The sequence below is a fragment of the Desmodus rotundus genome, chromosome 3 (assembly GCF_022682495.2).
Source record: "Desmodus rotundus isolate HL8 chromosome 3, HLdesRot8A.1, whole genome shotgun sequence".
NCBI lineage: Eukaryota > Metazoa > Chordata > Mammalia > Chiroptera > Phyllostomidae > Desmodus > Desmodus rotundus.
In genome coordinates this window covers 135,253,465-135,262,116 of record NC_071389.1, presented here as the reverse complement: position 1 = coordinate 135,262,116, position 8,652 = coordinate 135,253,465, and the positions used below count along the sequence as shown (strand labels likewise).

The following is an 8,652-nucleotide window of genomic DNA, read 5'->3' as shown; positions in this document are numbered from 1 at the left end:
ACCAATGACATATTTCACAGATAAAAAAGAAACATTTCAAAAATTTATATGGGACCAGAAATGATCCCAATTTTGAGAGAGAAAAACAAAGTAGGAGGGATCACAATTTCTGATATCAATCTATATTACAAGGTCATGGTAATCAAAATAGTCTGGTACTGGCATAAGATCAGACACATAGATCAATGGAACAGAATAGATAGCCCAGAATAAACTAATTTCTCTAAGATTGAGTAATATTTGACAAAGGGGGCAGAAGTATAAAGTGGATGAAAAATAGCCTCTTCAGCAAATGGTGTTGGGAGACCTGGACAGCTACACACAAAAAGTGAAACTTGACCACCAATTTACACCATACATAAAAATAAAGATGCTTATAAGACTTAAATGTAATTTGTGACACCGTAAAAGTCCTAGAGAAGAACATTAGGCAGAAAATCTCAGATATTCCATGCAGCAATATTTTCATCTGTATGTCCCCTAGAGCAAGGGGCATAAAGGAAAGAATAAACAAACTGGAATCCATCAAAATAAAAAGCTTCTTGTTGGCTAAAGAAAACATTAACAAAATGAAAAGGGAGCCAATGGTATGGGAAAATGTATTTGCAAATGATACCTCAGACAAGGGTTTGATCTCCAAAATATATAAGGAACTCACACGACTCCACTCCAGGAAGACAAAAAAACCCAATTAATAAATGGGCAGAGGACCTGAACAGACATTTCTCCAAGGAGAACATACAGAGGTCTCAGAAACATATGAAATGATGCTCAGCATCACTAGCCATCAGAGAGAAGCAAATTAAAACCACAATGATACCACTTCACACCTGTCAGAATGGCCTTCATAAACAAATCAACAAACAAGTGTTGGCAGGGTTGTGGAGAAAAGGGAACCCTAGTGCACTGTTGGTGGGAATGCAGACTGGTGAATCCACTGTGGAAAACAGTAGGGAATTTCCTCAAAAAAACTAAAGATGGAACATCTTTTGTCCCAGCAATTCCACTGCTGGGAATATATCTGAAGAACCCTTAAACACCAATTCAAAAGAACCTATGCACCACAATGTTCATAGCAGCACAAGTTACAATAGCCAAGTGCTGGAACAACCTAACTGACTATCAGTAAATGAGTGGATCAAAAAGCTATGGTACATTTACACAATTGAATAATATGCAGCAGGAAAAAAGAAGGAGCTCCTACCCTTTGCAATAGTGTGGATGGAACTGGAGAGTATTATGCTAAGTGAAGTAAACCAGACTGTGAAAGACAAATACCATATGATCTCACCTATTAGTGGAACCTAATCAACAAAAACAAACAAGCAAGCAATATATAACCAGAGACATTGCAATAAAGAACAAAGTGACAGTAACTAGAGGGGAGGAGGGAGGAGGATAAAGGTTGAGAGAAGGGAAAGGGTTGTCAAGGAATATGTATAAAGGACCCATGGACACAGTCTTAATGGGGTAGGATTGAGGGTGAGAGGTGGAGGTGGGTTGCGTGGGGAAATTCATTCCAGGAAAAAAAATATATAATAGTTTTGTGGATCATAAGGACATTTCTGATTCTAATTTAGGAATATGGAGTATTTTTCTTAACCTCATCAATCTCAGATCTCCATATTGTATCTCTTATGCTAAATATCTTTGTTCTCAGAAACAATGACAAAGTTACTCTCTTTTAATACATAAAAATGGAGGCACTAATTTATGGTGACTAAAAATAGTTTAAGAGCATTTACAATCTGTTAGTCCTTAAAGTATATCTCTGTATTAGTTTTTTATTGCTACTGTAACAAATTACAAACTTAGTGGCTTAAGACAATACAAAGTTATTATCTTAGCTTTGTAGTCCAGAAGTTCAATACTGGGCTAAAATCAAGGTGTTGGCAGGGCTGATTTTCTTCCTAGAGGCTTTTGAGGAAAGCCCATTTCATTGCTTTATTTTACAAGCTGTCCACCTAGCTCATTCATGGCACCCTTCTTTCATCTTCAAAGATGGTAATTTTGCCATCTTTTGGGTACTTCCTCAGTCTTCACAGGGCTCTCTGAATAAAGCTGGAAAAGGTTTTTCTCTTTTAAGGACGCATATGGTCACACCCAGATAATCCAGGCTAACTTGCCCTTCTGGAGATTTGCATCCTAAGGAAGTCCTTTGCCACATACAGGAAAATACTCACAGGTTCTGAGGACTAGGGCCTGGGCATGTGGGGGAGGGCCACTATTCTGCCTACCACATTGCCCCTTTCTGAGGCTATGCCACCAACTACACACATAGTTTAACTGGTTTCATTTTCGGGCATTGTTTATCCAGATAAACAATATTTTTGTAAAATATTTACAAGATTTAAAAATGAGTCCTACAAACCAAGTTATATTAAAAAAAGTCTACCTTATGGTCTGTATAAATATTTTTGTTATTTTTATGAGCATCCTTCCAATGGTTTATTATTAATATAATATATGCTATATATTAATGTATATTTTATATTCCACTCATACTTTCTAGTATGAGTGGAATATAAGATATACATTACACACAGTAAAATATACCTTATACACAGTTTACTCAATATTTTTTATTCAACATTATATCTTGGTATCACTCCTTCATAGTATACAGAGTTAGTCTTCATTCTTTAATATTGCTGCATTACTATTATACTCCGTTGCGTGGATGTTTAAGGTTTATCCAGGCAGTCCTCTCTTAGGGGAAAATGGGTTGTTTCTAACCTTGTGTTAATACAAATAGTACTGCAGTGATTAGCACAACCTTTTATACTTTGGCTAGGATACCGCCAGATTAGAATCTGAGAGGAGATTGCTGAATAAAAAAGTACACACATGTGTAATTTGACTATTATAGCAACTTGTCCTCAGAGAAGCTGTAAAATTTTAAATCCCCCATGCCAGTCTGATGTGGTCCGTCAGGCATGAATCTCTGACCTGTGTTTGTGAACAATAGCTCTAAAACTTGGGTCAGTAAACCTGTCCTATAAAGAGCCAGACAGCAAATATGTGGGGCTTGACTGACTATGTAGCCTGTTGCATCTACTTCACTTTGCTAGAGGAATGCAAAATTAGCCATACACACCCTGTAAGTGAATGAGCGAAACTGTGCTTAATAAAATTTTATTTATAAAAACAGGAGGTAAGCTGGATTTGGTGCACTGACTATAGTTTGTTGACCTCTTCTCTAAAATACATATTTTAAAAAGAATTGTAAAATAAAATATCCAGAGGCATTCCTTTTTCTAAGAAGTAGAATTTTGTTGAAAAATAAAACCAGGCCACAAGCATTTGAGTAAATGGCTTAATTTCCATTCAGTAAAGAATAGAACTTAAATATATCTCATAGATTCTTAGACAATGAGACACTTACCATCTCTAGAATCTGAGTTGTGTCTTCCTTTCTTTATAACAGTAGTTGCATTATTCAAACATGTTTATGTAAATGCTTCAAATCCAAACTGAAGAGTTTTTGCTATCTATTGCCCATAGAACACATAACAATAACTAGAAAATCAGCAATCCTGTGGCCTGGAATCCTGACATCCTAATTGATAGGTATTTAATTTTAGAGAAAGTAGAAATTCCTGATGAGTTATTAAAGATTAAGTTGATCTGGTGCAGTGTCCAGTTCTTCACAGAACTTGTCTGGACTTTACCAGACTGCATTTGAACATGGGCAAGGAGCTAAATTACAGGGTAGTCCATTCTGTGGTAGCTGTTAGAACATAATGACCCTGAATCAGTCTACTCATAATTTTACTCACACAGAGACTAATGTCTAGAATTCATACTATCCATACTATTCTTCCTTCTGGCAGTACTTTAAATACAGTAATTTGAACTGATTGAAATCATAAATTAAAATTTTTCTGACACTTACTTAGAGCTTTCTATATTCTCAGCTCTGCTAGTTGAATTAGATACCATATGAGACCATATGTTGTTTTCCTAGATTGTTTGTCAGCCGGCTTGGCATTGCTGCCCTTAAACACTGTACTCTGATTTGTAATTTCAAGCTTTGGAACACACTTTACTACTGAGCAAATGTTGCCCATCCCAGCTCTAATTCCAACCCTTTTCTCCTCACTTTTTATACAAAACTTTTCCTGTTTCAGGAATTGTGCTGAGCAACAGAAATTCAGTAAGTAAGGAATACTTGCCATTTTTTAAAAAATAGTGTGAGGAGTAAGAGATGCATACAAGTAACTGTGACGTAACAAATGCTAAGGGATGCGTGCAAGAAGAATCATGAAAGACTGGGGCTCTTGCAGTGGAGGTCGTGATGATGATTGGTCTTGAAAAATAAATATAAACATAAAGAAGTCCTGTAGAATGAAAGAGGAGCATAATATCGTAATGGAACTTCAAGATTGTCTAGTTCCAGTATGGAAGAGCCAGGTTAAAATTTTTTGACTCAAATTTGTTTTATTCTCTAGCTCATTTTATTTGGATATGTCACTTAACTCCTTTAATTCTTTTGAGACAACCACGCGTGTACGTGTGCCTGTGTGTGTGTGCATCATATACAAGTGCTATTGTGTAACCAAGTAGGTGGAACTCAAAGGCACGTTATAATTAAAATGTTGAAAAACAAAGACTCTTGAAAACAGCAAGAGAGAAATGACTCATCCCATACAAGTGGCCCTCAAAAACCAGATTTCTTGCCAAAAAACTTTGTTGGTGAGAAGGCAATGGGATGATTTATTTAAAGTGCTCAAATGAAAAATAATGTCAAGTAAGAATTCCATATCCAGAAAATCTGTCCTTCAAAAGTGTAAAAGAAATTAATATATTCCTAGATACACAAAAGTTGATGAAATGTGCTACCACTGGACACGCCCTGCAACAAATGCTGAAGGGTGTCCTGCAGGTTGAAATGAGATATCACTAGAGAGAGACAATGCTGTAAGAAGAAATTAAGATCTCAGTAACGGTAAATACGGGGGCAAATTATAAAAGCTAATATTGTTGTTACAATGGTTAGTTACTCCCTTTATATGAAAACACACACAAGTACTAGTCTAAAAGTTGGTATTATTTTAATATTCACTTGTAACTTCACATTTTGTTTTCTACATAATATAAAAAACTAATGCAGTAAAAATTATTAGTTTATGTTTGGGCACCTCATATATAAACATGTCATTATATAACATCTAAAATAAGAAAAAAAGGGTGGGAACACAGTTGTAAAGGAGCAGAGTTTTGTATCTTGTTGAAAAAGCTGCTATAAAAACTAAACTAGAGTTATAACTTTAGCAGGTTAAGTGTAATCTTCATGCCAACCACATGAACATAGTTACTGAATGTGCACAAAAGGCAATGAGAGAGAAACTTAAAAATTTCACTGTAAAAAATCAATGAAAGACAAAAGACATTTAAGAAATAAGGGACAAAATGTAATAGGAGAAGGCATGTAAAAAACAAATAACAAAATGAATGATGTAATTCTCTCCTTATCAGTAGTTACTTTAAATGTAAGTGTATTAAACTCTCTAATAAAAAGACAGAGTGGCAGAATGGATTTTAAAAATTATGCAACCAATGTTATTTATGAAGGACTCACCATAGTTTCACAGACATGAATAGACTGAAAGTGAAGGGATAAAAAAAGGTAGCCTATGCAAATTGTAACCAAAGGAGAGCAGAAGTGGATATAGTAATATTAAACAAAGTGGACTTTAAATAAAAAGCATTTATAAGTGACAAAAAGGGATGCTGTAAATTAATGAAAACTTAATACAAAAGTATATAACAATTGTAAGCATTAATATACCTAATAACACTATCAAAATATATGAAGCCAAAATTGACATAATTGAAGGGAAAAATAGACATTAGTAAAAAAAATAGTTGAAGACTTCAATATCTTCTTGATAATAAATAGAAAAACTAGAGAGAAGATTAGTAAGGAGGTAAAGGAATAAACAATACAATATATCAACAAATACTAATAGATGCATAATGAATACTCAATTCAATAACAATAACATATACATTCTTCTCGAATGCACATAGGATATTTTTTAGGACAGGCCATCATCAGGTCACAAATTAAATTTTAATAGATATAAAGACATAAATATCATATAAAACATCTTCTCTTACCACAATGAAGTTAGAAATCATGAACAGAAAGACATCTGAGAAAATCGCAAATTTGAGGAAATTAAACTCTTAAACAATGAATGGGTCAAAGAAGAAATTTTGAAATTACTTAGAGACAAATAAAGATGAAAACACAACATGCAAAGTGTATGGGACACAGAGAAAGCAATGCCAAGTGGTAGACTTACAGCTATAAGCAAATTAAAAAACAAAAAATGTTATCAAGTTAACAACTTATCTTTACAACTTAGGGAAACCTATCTTAACAACCCAGAAAAAGAACAAATTAAATCCAAAGGAAGCAGAAGGAAGGAAATAAGGATTAGAAGAGTGATGGAAATAAATAATAAAAAATAATAGAGAAAATCAGTAAAATGAAAACTTAGTTATTCAAAGAGTTCAAGAAAATTGAGAAAAATTTTTATCTAGATTGACTAAAAAAAACAGAGAGAAGATTAAAGTTACTAAAAGCAGACATGAAAGTGGGAAGGTTAGGGTGCAAACACCATGGAGAAGACCTGCAGCAGCAGAAAGGCCTGAAACTAAAAGGTGCTACTGAATAACCTCAGGGGGCTGCAGTCACTGAGGATGACGTGATGGAAAGTGGGTTCCAACCACCCAAAGTGTCTGCCTTTCCTCTTAGTTTTAGCATTTCAGAGATTAAGAACACACAGCAGTGACACTTATGTTCACGTGGTGGAAAGAACAGCAGTGGAAGGAAAAGTTGGCAGCTAAGAAAAAACTTCAAAGAGAAAGAGGCTCTTAGTGATAAAGCTCCACCAAAGCCTATATCCAAGACCATGGACAATCAGTGAGTGTATGATGTAATCAGAGTAGACCCTAATGATGAAGAGGTTGTTACGATGAAGCTACAGATGAATTTGTTACGTCAACAAACCTTTCTCAAGGTTCTGATTACAACATCGTATAGATATCATGGGAGAACGGTATCACTCTGAACATCTTACCACAGTTACACTAAACTCACATGTTTATTACAGAGAAGGGCCAGCTCTGAAAAAAATTATTCCACAAGGCATCTCAAGAGAATTCACATATCTGGTCATTATTAATGAAGATTATAAAACACCAAATGGGTTAATTCTGAGTCACTTGCCAAATGGACCAACTGCTCAAATGAAAAGTGTTCTAAGTGTAAACTGTTGGGAACCGCCCTGCCTGGTTTCAGAGGCTGTAACCCCTCATGGTTAAGGCTGAGTCAGAGTTGGGACCATAAACCACTAAGGAGACAAAGCTTGTCTCCCTGGGCACTTCTGCCCACTTCACCCTGCTTGGCCCTGAGCTTGGCCAGTTAGCCAATGACGGGTAAGAATCCTCAAGGGAGGATCAACCTAAGACAGGCTGTGGTCACGAAAGAGGCCTGCAGGGAAGGACTTGGGGGGCTGTGGAAAAGGGGTGATGGACCCTCGCCCCTCGGCTTTAAAATAGCCTGAGTCCTCATTCTGTCTGCAAGAAGTCTCCTAATCTCTTGGCTGCCTTACTTCCCTTGCCTGACTTAAGCCTGAAGCAATAACAGAGGGCAGTGCAGTCCTGTGCTGGGAGGGGCAGATTCCCTGGGGAATCAGGCCTAACAAAAATACATACATTCCTGTGAAACCTACTTAATTTGTACCCTCAGTTTAAGGGATAAGGGTCCAGACCTGAGATGAGTCTGGCGCCTAAAGTTTTATGGCCCTCTAACTAATTGGCTGTAACTCAGAATAAGCCCTCAGAGTTCTCTGTAAATCTTGTATTGTTTAACCCTTACTGGCTGACAATGATTGATGAGCTTCATCTGTATTCCTATGCGAATGAACCTAATAAAAGCCCCTGGAGAGAGAGGCTCAGGGCCCTTCTCCCCCTGAGAGAAACGGCCACCTTTCCTCCCCAAGCAGATCATGTCTTGGTAGTCTTTTCCTTCGGCCGTGGCAGAACCTGGGGGGCTGCGTTAAAGCCCCCCAACAGTAAACAAATTAGGAGGAGAGGCAAGGACCCCACAGAACACATACCTGAAACAATTCTGAATAATTTTACATGTCTGGGTCATTCTGTAGGACAAATGTTTGCATCCCTCTCTCCCCATAATATTCTGTTTATTGTAATGAAGTTTGACACATTCCACAGTCAATGTGATATATCTTCTTCAGATTTCACAGATATATATTCAAGAGTGAAAAGAAATTGGGAGTTCAGGAACTTGGACCATGTTTTACGTTAAAATTAAGATCTCTTCAGTACTGGATTATGCTGAGCAAGCCCATCTTTAGCTTGTTAGAGAAGACTCTTCAAAAAAGCATTCACTGATTTCATATACCTTTTTTCATGGCTAAACTAATTACCAAGTGCCATGAATTACTACTTACTGTTTCTGTAAGAAATATAATTAAAAGTCATTTTGGTGACAGTTTAAAAAAAAAGAAAGTGGGAACAGTAGAACTGATTCTACATAAATAAAAAAGATTCTAAGAGACTAATAACAGTTGTATACCAGCAGATTACATAACCTAGAGGAACTGGATACATTCCTAG

At 36.2% G+C, this 8,652-nt stretch overlaps 1 pseudogene; it reads left to right on the top strand.

Annotated features, from left to right (window-relative positions):
- The first annotated feature begins 6,599 nt into the window (after positions 1–6,599).
- Positions 6,600–8,427, top strand: LOC112318984 (ribosome production factor 1 pseudogene; annotated as a pseudogene).
- The last annotated feature ends 225 nt before the right edge of the window (positions 8,428–8,652 follow it).